An 11,723-nucleotide genomic window follows, 5' to 3' on the forward strand; every position below is an offset into this window, starting at 1 on the left:
GGGTCGTGGGATCGAGCCCCGCATCTCGGGCTCCCTGCTCAACTGGAAGCCTGCTTCTCCCTCTCCCACTCCCCCTGCTTGTGTTCCCTCTCTCGCTGCGTCTCTCTCTGTCAAATAAATAAATAAAATCTTAAAAAAAAAGAAGAAGAAGAAGTTTAATATCCATTTTTCATGGGTTAAGACCAAATAAAGGAAATCTTGATAGACCTTATGGTATTATAGTTATATTTCTGGCTTCAGGCCATGTTTGTAAAATGTTTATCGAAGACACCTTGGGTATTACAAACTCCTTATTTTATAATTGGAGAAACTGAGAAATGGCCAATTCTATCATCGCAGAAGTAATTTAGTACAAAGTTTAAGTGAGTCCGTCATTCTTTCCACTACACTTGGTTTCATACTGGTTTTGCATGTGCTATTTTATATGTAGCACAAGTGAATCTTTTCATTTTGTTGGTAGCTATACCTCATAGACAAATAGCAAAGAGAATGCCTCCTAACACAACAAAAATGTATTGATCTTAGAGTCACGGTCATCTGAAAACTCTCTGTCAACATAAAAAATCAGGACTGACTTGTACCCAGTGTATATAGATTCTTTATATGTAGAAGGTCTTCAATAAATATACATTAATTTGATTTTCCTGTTTAGCTTGAGGCAATCATTATATCTTCACAGTTGATATCATGTTTGTTCAGCGGCAACATAAAAATTATTCAAATCTTTCAATTTCTTTTTTTTTTTAAAGATTTTATTTATTTGAGAGAGAATGAGAGACAGAGAGCATGAGAGGGAGGAGGGTCAGAGGGAGAAGCAGACTCCCTGCTGAGCAGGAAGCCTGATGCGGGACTCGATCCCGGGACTCCAGGATCATGACCTGAGTCGAAGGCAGTCGCTCAACCAACTGAGCCACCCAGGTGCCCCCGAATCTTTCAACTTCTAAATATTTTATGAAATGATCAATGTACATTTTTGTGGTGAAATACAGAAGGCAATGACAACCTGACCTATCAGTGAAGACGTTTATATTTTACTTTGTCACTCACAAATCTTTCATTATGAGTAGAAGGAAAAACTAATTGCCAGAACTTTCCTTTAGGTTTTCTTGTGTAATATAATGTTAATAATTAAATTATATTTTAAAAATGTAAAGCATCTTGAAAAACACAGTCATCAAATATTATCCTGCAAAACTGCTGCTTTGTTAAGCATTTTGAGATAAAATTGATACTGTCCTCTCTGTCTACTACCCTCATCCCTGTTGCCCCGTAGAGGGTTTAATAAAATTATGGACACAGCCAATTTATGCAGTATTTCCTATGTATCTACTCAACTACCAGAATTACTTGGCTAATTAAGGCCACAAATATGATTTAAAAATTTAAATCATGAGGTTCCTGAGGACTTCTCTTCAACTGCACAAAATGGAACAATATATCCTTTTATTTAGATGATAGAAAAATTATACAGATATTTGGATTAATTAGTCATGTCATGTACGAATGCAACTATTCTCTTGCATCAGTTCCCTGTTTCTCATGAAATGAATTTGAAGATTTTTGCCTTGAAATTTTTTTTTTAATGTGCTTATTATGATATACCTAATTCTAAGCCCAGGGCCTAGCACAGAGTACACATAAAATACAATTGATAAAATAACATTTAATGTTTATCTCAGCATTTATAATCCTCTTGATATTAGAATATGTGTATCAATATTAGAGTACTGGACAGTACTGGACAGATGGATGAAATGGTGGATGTTTGGACAAATTATCTATGTATCATTCATCTTTGAAAATATGTGAGGCATTAAACTTCTATTTGTAATTAATTAGATCCCATAGTTTTAGTGAGTTCAACAATAATTTCTGTACTATCGACAAATATTTTAAGCTCCAGCCTTCTTATTTTAAGCAATAGTAAAATATCAGCACAATAATGTGTATAATTTCATGTGGCAGTCATTGTGCTAGTATTTGATTTTGACTCCCAAATATTGGCTTATGACTTTTAATATTATATTTATAATATTATATTTAAATAGTATATTTAGATATTAAAATGGTAGCATTCCTAACATCTCTTGGAAAAAGTTCTAATAAGGAACATAGATTTTGAATGTTAATTCCCATTCTATTAGTATTTTACCAGGTGATCCTGAATGAATTGATTAATTTTTTTTCTTGTTTTTGGCTGGGACCATTTTGGAGTCCATTTATATGACACATAAGAAATAGACAAGCCCATCTTATTTGTCATAAGCACAGGTATATTAAGTTAGAGAGCTAAAAGATAATAAAAAATTCTGACAAACACTGATATTCATTTTTTCTTACTCTTAAGGTCATGGATGATTTTCTAATTATCTTAGTCTTAACCTAAGCCCCCCCTTTTTCTTATTTCAAACATTTTTATTTAAAGGCTTTAAAAATTGTATTAATGATGCAGGATCTAGTTACAATGTAGCTGTAAAGTGCTGCCTTGTCTTTGCCCCCTGCTGAAAATAAAGCTGTTACCTTTCTAGCCCTGTCCGCCATGGTGCTTAGCAGTCAGGGATGCATGGTCTCAGACATGTTTACCAACTTAAACACTGACTTGAGGGTCACCTGGGTGGCTCAGTCATTAAGCGTCTGCCTTAGGCTCAGGTCATGATCCCAGAGTCCTGGGATCAAGTCCCTGCTGAGCAGGGAGCCTGCTTCTCCCTCTCCCACTCCCCCTGCTTGTGTTCCCTCTCTCGCTGTGTCTCTCTCTGTCAAATAAATAAATAAAATCTTAAAAAAAAATTGTATTAACATTCATGTTACCTTAGTCAATAGAATGTAATAAATATCATATAATCTTTCTTTTGATTTTGTATGTTCCAGGCCATCAGGGTTATCTCTGTCAACATCAATGACTTTATAGAGAATGACATATATAAAAGATGTAGACAAATACTGATCATATAAAAGTACTGGACACAATACATTCTAGGTTGATTTTTTAAATTTAGTTTTTGAATAGCAGCTCTGTTGATTTGATCCTTTCCCAGAAAAGACAGTTACACTTTTAAACTCCCATTCATTAAGAATTCTGGCTAGATAAAAGGAAATGTTGAAAAAGAAAAACAAAGCTGGGGGCATCACGTTGCCCGATTTCAAGCTATATTACAAATCAATGATCACCAAGACAGCATGGTACTGGCACAAAAACAGACATATAGACCAATGGAACAGAATAGAGAACCCAGATATGGACCCTCAACTCTATGGTCAAATAATCTTTGACAAAGCAGGAAAAAACATGCAATGGAAAAAAGACAGTCTCTTCAATAAATGGTGTTGGGAAAATTGGACAGCCACATGCAGAAGAATGAAACTCGACAACTCTCTAACACCATTCACAAAGATAAACTCAAAGTGGATGAAAGACCTCAATGTGAGACAGGAATCCATCAAAATCCTAGAGGAGAATATGAGCAGTAACTTCTTTGACATCGACCACAGCAACTTCTTTCAAGATACATCTCTAAAAGCTAGTGAAACAAAGCAAAAATGAACTTTTGGGACTTCATCAAGATAAAAAGCTTCTGCACAGCAAAGGAAAAAGGCAACAAAACAAAGAGGCAACCCACAGAATGGGAGAAGATATTTGCAAATGACACTACAGATAAAGGGCTGGTATCCAAGATCTATAAAGAACTTCTCAAACTCAACACCCAAAAAACAAATAATCAAGTCAAAAAGTGGGCAGAAGATATGAAAAGACACTTCTCTGAAGACGACATACAAATGGCTAACAGACACATGAAAAAATGTTTATCATCATTAGCCATCAGGAAAATCCAAACCAAAACCACATTGAGATACCACCTTACACCAGTTAGAATGGCAAAAATGGGCAGGGAAAGAAACAACAAATGTTGGAGAGGTTGTGGAGAAAGGGGAACCCTCTTACACTGTTAGTGGGAATGCAAGTTGGTACAGCCATTTTGGAAAACAGTGTGGAGGTTCCTCAAAAATTTAAAAATAGAGCTACCCTATGACCCAGCAATTGCACTACTGGGTATTTACCCCAAAGAAACAGATGTAGTGAAAAGAAGGGCCATATGCACCCCAATGTTCATAGCAGGATTGTCTGCAATAGCCAAACTGTGGAAAGAGCCGAGATGCCCTTCAACAGATGAATGGATAAAGAAACATGTGGTCCATATATACAATGGAATGTTACTCAGCCATCAGAAAGGATGAATATCCAACTTTTACATCAACATAGATGGGACTGGAGGAGATTATGCTGAGTGAAATAAGTCAAGCAGAGAAAGTCAATTATCATATGGTTTCACTTATTTGTGGAACATAAGGAATAGCATGGAGGACATTAGGAGAAGGAAGGGAAAAATGGGGGGGAGAATTGGAGGGAGAGATGAACCATGAGAGACTATGGACTCTGAGAAAAAAACAGGGTTTTAGAGGGGAGGGGGGAGGGGGATTGGTTAGCCTGGTGATGGGTATTAAGGAGGGCACGTACTGCATGGAGCACTGGGTGTTATATGAAAACAATGAATCGTGGATCACCACATCAAAAACCAATGATGTATTGTATGGTGACTAACATAACATAATAAAATTAAAAAAAAAAGAATTCTGGCTAGATAAAACCAATCAGTGTCTTATTATAAAAAACTAAGTATGATTAAATCTGCACTATTTTAGTTCTATTTTTTTTAGTTTTGTAATAAGTTAAAACAACTATAATTAATTAGGCAGTATCTATAAAGACTCCTAAACTTAAGTGGAATTTAACCATGGATATTTCTCAGGCTATTAAAGTAAAAAATTATGCTTTTATTTTTTTAAGATTTTATTTATTTATTAGAGAGAGAGAGTGAGCCCAAGTGGGGTAAGGGCCAGAGGGGGAGAGAGAGAGAGAGAGAGAGAGAGAGAGAGAGAGGGAGAAGCAGACTCCCCATTGAGTGCAGAGCCTGACATGGAGCTCGATTCCATGACCCCGAGATCATGACCCAAGCCAAAGTCAGATGCTTAACCCACTGAGCCACCCAAGCGCCCCAAGTAAAAAATTATTCTCTGGAAAAAAACCATAGAACCAGCCAAGTTCTTCAAAGAGAGTATATCTATTAGAAAATATTATGCTACAAAGTATATGTGGCAATCATCTAGAGCATTTCTAGCTACAATTTTTAGTATTCAGTGTATGGCATAATTTTATCCAAGTCAAGATGAAATTAATAAATTTATTTCTTATGTTGTAGAAAGATAAAGAAAAATCTCTGGTTAACATTTAGAATCAAGGGCGCCTGGGTGGCTCAGTTGGTTAAGCGACTGCCTTCGGCTCAGGTCATGATCCTGGAGTCCCTGGATCGAGTTCCGCATCAGGCTCCCTGCTCGGCAGGGAGTCTGCTTCTCCCTCTGACCCTCCTCCCTCTCATGCTCTCTGTCTCTCATTCTCTCTGTCTCAAATAAATAAATAAAATCTTTAAAAAAAAAAAAATTTAGAATCAACATTCAAATATGTCTTCCAGTATCACTTGGTCTTCTCGGGATCATGCTCTCTTCCCATCGTATGTGCATGGCTCAGCTTGATCTCAAAAGATCTTGAAATCAAGGACTTCTGCACACCAAGGAAGCAAAACTGGGTCTTTGATCACAAGTATCCACACTCACAACAGGGAGAGACTAAAAGAGAAGGGTCACACAGGTGCAGAGGGAAAAATTTTTTTAAATTCCAAAAAGATGTTGAAGAAATTGAAATAAAACCACCTGATTCTGTTTTTTAGGCTCATAGTTATCATTCTAAGATCAGTACTGAAAAATTACTGGACCGAAAGCATTTTTAATGCATTCTTATTGTTAATTCATTTTGAACCACCTGAGAGAAAATCCTCACAATGATCTCCTTTCCTGCTTGCCCAGGAAATACCTGGGTTGAAGAAAAATCAACTTCATCAATAAACATATGCACTCATGTGCCAACATAATGGTGGCAAACTATTAAATTCTCTCAAATCTGTACAAAAACAAAAAAGTTAGCAGCATACTGAGCTTCCTAGCAGTCTGAGTTTCCCACACTGGGGTTCTTTTACTGACAAGGAGCTGTGATTTGTGTTACCAAAAAATGTCAGCTCCTAATTTGGACGAAGCTGAGATGAATTATACATAAGTCATTAGAAGTGGTGTGGTCTACAGTGAAAGGGATCTCAAGAAAATTCAACCACTGACATGCTGAGTGCTTTGAATAAATCAATCATTAGCCATCTGCCTCAATTTAAGCATTCAAAAATGGGGGTGTGCAGAGAGCTAATTATTAATGTATGCTTGTAAATTATTTTGAACTTCATATAGTAAAAACATCAAATGAAGAGAAAATGTTCCTGTTCATTTATAGTGACCATTATTTAATTTTCTTTTGTACTAAAATGTGTTTCTCCTACATTTTTACTGGATCCCCGAGTCACTGTTGCCCAGCTGTTCCTGACTGATTTATTTTCTAAATGATCACTTCTAATGATATTTTTGCTCATCTCTTATAGGATATTGTGTGTCATCTCCTACCTAGAAAAGTAACAAAAAAGAAGTAGTGGGTTGGGAAGTGGGGGCAGGGGGATGGTCTGCATCATTATAACATTTATATGAAGCTGCAGGGACGTCTCAATTAAGGAGGACACCATTACCTCTCTTTTCAGGAAATCTTTTACAGAGAGATCTAAGCACAGGCTAAGACCAGGACTAGGAACAGAAAAAAAATGACACAGGACACTGTATCACTATGAGATGCACTGTGATAAATAATTCCATTAAGAATCCAAATAGCCAAGTATTACAGAGTTCTTAAATTCTAAGCGGAAGAACCACTGAGCTACAATGGCAGTTAGATGAAATTTAAAATCCTGCAAGTAGTAAAACCAAAGAGAGTCAAGGTCACCTGCCAAAAGCAGTGGTACTGCAAATAAAGCCAGGAATTCCAGACTCACATGGACCCAGGTATCTTACAAACACATTCTACGGGGGAATGGAGAAGTACCACTAAGAATAAATGTGATCTGTTCTAGGAAAATGCATCATCTCCCCTGGGAAAGCAGCTCAAAAGACATATTTGTTGACATTGTTTAAATCTATCATAACCAAAAGCTTCATCTTGATATCATCAGGCAAAAATAAACAGTTTTTTTTATGATACAAACTTCATATGAAGGAATATAGCTAAGACTGGCAATAATATGAGCCCACTCTACATGAAAGGTGAGCTTGTTCCTGTATTCCCAACTCCTCTTCCTCAGTGAGATTTGAGGGAACATTTTATGAGGGGAGAGAGACCTTTAGAATTGACATTGCTGAAGAGACTCCAGTAGCAAAGACTTTTAAAAACTAAACCATAAGCAAGGAAACTTAGTCTAAGCCACAGAAGAAAAATAAGACAACCAAAATGTTCATAAACCGAAGTCTGCTTGTTTTGGACATTTTGCAGATGGAAAACATTATATTAAATCTTAAGTTATTTATTCAAGGTTGATACTTTACATTTTGAATTTACACCACCAGCATTTCATAACATCAAAGCAAGTCTGTTTAACTTTTTCTTCCCTTATCCTCTTACCAACATAAAAGCTGAAGATGAAAAACCTATCTGGCCAACTATAGGTAACTTAATTTATTCTAGTCCATGTTTCAATATGAAATGTCAGGATTGTGGAGAGAGGGGGGAGTGGGGAAAGAGAAGATCTAAAAATGAAGAGTGAACAGTGTCTACCTATTGGGGATCTGGTCCAGAATGACCAGCAGCTGACCATTAAAGCTGCCACCCATAATTGGGAAGAGCGAAGTTGCCCAATTCTGAGCACTCTCATCCATAGCAAAAACCCAAGGGAGGCCAGCCACCATTATTTTGGCACAGGAAGGATCGTTTCCTCTCCTGCCAGGCCCACACATCTCATTTGCTTCCCCTCAGTTATTTTTCAAGCCAACCCACCCTCCTGACAGCTCTTGGGCCATACCTGAGGTGCAGTTTTTTTGAGGTTTCCTCCCTAACTTTTTATGCTTCAGTGAAGAGAAGCTAAAATTTAATGGACATCAGAAGACATTTTCTTCTGTTATTGTTGTTTTTATTATTATCTAAAGGTAATATGAAAGAGATTCTAAGTCAGGGAATCCACATGCAGCCATGTGGCTTAGGCTCCCCACCACACCATCCCATACAACTCCATAGGATGATGTTCATGTGAACTATGATGTCAATGTCAACGGTGCCTCCAAAAGTTATAAAAGACAGTGGCTCTGTTCTCTGGGCCTATTACAGTATAGAGAGTTTAAGAATCATGGGGTGCCTGGGTGGCTCAGTCGTTAAGCTTCTGCCTTTGGCTCAGATCATGATCCCAGGGTCCTGGGATTGAGCCCCGCATCGGGCTCCCCACTCAGCGGGAGGCCTGCTTCTCCCTCTCCCACTCACCCTGCTTGTGTTCCCTCTCTCACCATCTCTCTCTGTGTCAAATAAATAAATAAAATCTTAAAAAAAAAAAAGAATCAGACACAACTGGTTCTCTCTTCCTCAAACATCTTGCTCTCATTCTTCTTAAAAGTTGTATAAATCACTCTTTTACTCTCACGTTATTTAGAGAACCTCTGAGGAACACAATTTCCATATTCTCCCATGATACATTATTAAAAGAACTAAGAGGAGAAAGTCTTAAATATCTAATTTTCTTTACCAAAGAGAACATTTCAAAAAAAAAAGGAATGGTGTTTGGTTTTGTTTTTTAGCTGCTGTATTCACCAGAGCTCAACAAGAGTATTCTTTATTTTAATGTGCAAATGTTTAAACTGCATTTTCTGAAAAGAACATTTTAATTTTGTGAATAGTCTTCACTATGTTATTATGTCGAGTGGCAATTTTAATTCATCAAGTTAAATAATTTTAGACTTAAATGATGCTATTTACATCTACTAACCTTAAAAGGACAAGAAAATGATTAAATTTTTATTGGATTTAGTTTGCCTTTTTCCCAATCATAAAATGTGGGTCAATTGTTTACAAGTACTGTTGTAAATCTAAAAATGTCGATCTTAATGATGGTCCCCTATTATATTTAAGAAAGTAAAGGCTCTTAGGAATGATGTATCTCCTTTTCCTATTCCCCCAAGCAGCACTGAGAAGAAGAAGAAAGTCGCAAATATATAAAAAATCTCACCAATATCCCGCCCACCCCCCTCCAATTTGAAGGATGTGTTCTGGTGAGGACGAAAGCATGACAAGGCAGAAGTTATAAAATGTCCTTCTAGATTTGAGACCTTTTCCCCACAACAGAAAGATGATAACATCAGAAGCCAAACGAACTCCCTAAATCACCAATTTGTTTTTCTCTCACTTAAAATTAAGCAGGAAAGCCTCATGTACTGACTTAACAAAAATAATTGAACCCACTGCAAATGTTTATCAAAATTGAATCAGAAAAGGAAAAAATCAAGAACGCACTAAAATGTTAATCAACCTGATGAAAGAAAATCATGTGAAGATCATCCACTGTGTTGCAATTAAATAGTACCAGAATTACCTGGAAGAATTCTTAAAATTTACTTGTATTTTCATCTCCACAGACAAAAGAAGCAAGGCAGAGAGACAACTGGAAAGAGAGCGATGTATGAAAGCTGCCAGAAATGAAGTCTTAGCAGAACAGAATCTGGAAGCCAAGGACATTTTTCAAGGGGTAGGGATAACCATATGTGGCCAACAATCTCAATCAGGTACATTGGAGGTTCTTCAGATATATCCCATGGCCCAGTACACTCCTTATCGCTAGGTCATCCTCTCTACTTTTTCATGAGAAACCACACTGAATCTTCAGTGCCTGGCTTCCTAGGTGGTCACTGCAGGGCAGACCACACAACCTAGAAGTGCTAAGGAGTTAGAGCCCTGTAGCATGAAACTTGACCACTGAGAAACATGAAATAGGGAGACCAACCTTGGTTGGAGAAACAGCTCCACATTTAGAGAAGCCCTCTCTGCTGATTTCCTTTTCTTCTAACATGTGTTGAAGAAAATGTCCAAAGAGGGATTTTCTACTTCTCTCCACTGCTTTCCCTCTCCTGAACCCAGCTGCTTTATGCCTTTTCTACTTATCCATTGTATTCAACGTACTTCTTTACTTCATATATATATATGTTTCTAAAATCCCACCTTTCTTATATGGGCTACTTCTATCGCAGAGTAGTGATATTCTAACCCATGTATATTTTAGGGAAAGAGTTTCCTTCATGGAGGCAAGTATTATATATTATTTTTCATGAGTTAGCTCTTATGTTTGAAGGGTCAGTTTATTTAGCAGTAAAATGAGGGAGATGTATTTATCTTAATACTCAAACTATTTGAAGTAGGAAGAATGTGATGACAACTCTAGGTCAATAGCTTTAAAAACATGGCCTTTAAATAAACAGAAACTTCCCCTGTTGTGAGAGGGGGATGAATTTAGTCAAAAAGAACAAGGACATAGATAACAGTGCTACTCATCTGATTCTGCAAAAGGAGTGACTGAACTTTAGAAAAAGGACTCCAAGCAGATTTGATTCCTCACAGGTGTGGTAACCTTTGCTTTCTTCCTCGGAGCTCTTTATACCAAGCTTCTATCTTTATTTTGTGCCCAAATTTAGCAACCATCTCAACTTACTAACCATATCATTTTCAACAAATAATTAAATTGAGTTTCAACCATTCACCATAAAATGTGAATGGTATTTACTTCCATAGGTTGTTGGGAGGATCAAATGTGATTATGTGCGTAGATTGTTCTAACATATGATCTATCACATGGTAGATACTCAGTAGAGTATGTTGGGTCCCTCCCTTTCCAGGGTCTTCATCTCTCTGTGACAAGTGTCACTGTGAGTCAATGCTAAGCATGATCAGGAAAGATAGATCATATCGGACCACAAGTAAGAAACAATTCTTGCCATTTGCGTGTGAGGGTCCTGAGGCAGGAGAGATGCCTACTATCTGAGTAAATGGACTGCTTACAAACGTCTGCTTTGATAAGACCAGTGCTTCTCCTAGGAAATCAAATCCTGCGTTAATGGGTTTGCCTTTTCTCTCCATCACACCAGGAAGTGTAGAATCTTGCCTGGAGGTTTCTCTATTCCTTTAAATCAGTGCAAATTTCTACATTTATCTTTCAAAGAGAAAACAGGATGCATTAAGTCAGGCAAGTAAAAAATAAACTGTACCACAAGATGCTTTCTCTTCATTGACAACTGCATGGTGATTGAAATAAAACAGGGAGGTAGACAATTTAGTCGAGTGATATGAGTGTGATTAATGTTTTAAGAGATTTCTAACCAAGTCAGAGCTTGTATTTTACTATTGGTTAACAGATCCTAGGGTGCTTGGGTCAGTTAGTTTTGATAGTCTCCAGCCAGAATCCTTAAAAATAAAAAAAAAAAAAAACACTAGGCTAGAAACAGAGGAGTTAGGTAAATAATAAGGTAAAGGATTTAACAATTTTTGTCTTTGTATATTTTATATCAGTTTCTATTTCTGATTATGATATGTCACGTAGTATCATTTCTCATAGATACGTCATTTCTCAGATATGTCACATGTGTCTCCATATATATATTTCCATCTCCATCTGTAAAATGGGATCATAGAGTCATATTGCTGAAAGGAGCCTCCAAAGATTCATTTTATTTATTTATTTATTTATTTATTTATTTATTTATTTATTTATTTATTTATT

General features: G+C 36.8%; 1 long non-coding RNA gene and 1 other non-coding gene across 2 annotated transcripts in view; both read left to right on the forward strand.

The window, feature by feature from the left end:
* Positions 1-9,739, forward strand: part of LOC118017040 — a 75,582-nt gene extending 65,843 nt beyond the window's left edge. Inside the window, exon 3 of the long non-coding RNA XR_004681035.1 lies at positions 9,592-9,739. This is a non-coding gene — a long non-coding RNA (uncharacterized LOC118017040). The remainder of the gene's footprint in view (positions 1-9,591) is intronic.
* Positions 2,447-2,577, forward strand: LOC118017219. Its single transcript, XR_004681083.1, has one exon. It is a non-coding gene; the product is annotated as a small nucleolar RNA SNORA63 (small nucleolar RNA).
* Positions 9,740-11,723: the final 1,984 nt, after the last annotated feature.

This window comes from Mirounga leonina, unplaced genomic scaffold (genome assembly GCF_011800145.1).
Source record: "Mirounga leonina isolate KUSES-001 unplaced genomic scaffold, KU_Mleo_1.0 Mir_168, whole genome shotgun sequence".
NCBI lineage: Eukaryota > Metazoa > Chordata > Mammalia > Carnivora > Phocidae > Mirounga > Mirounga leonina.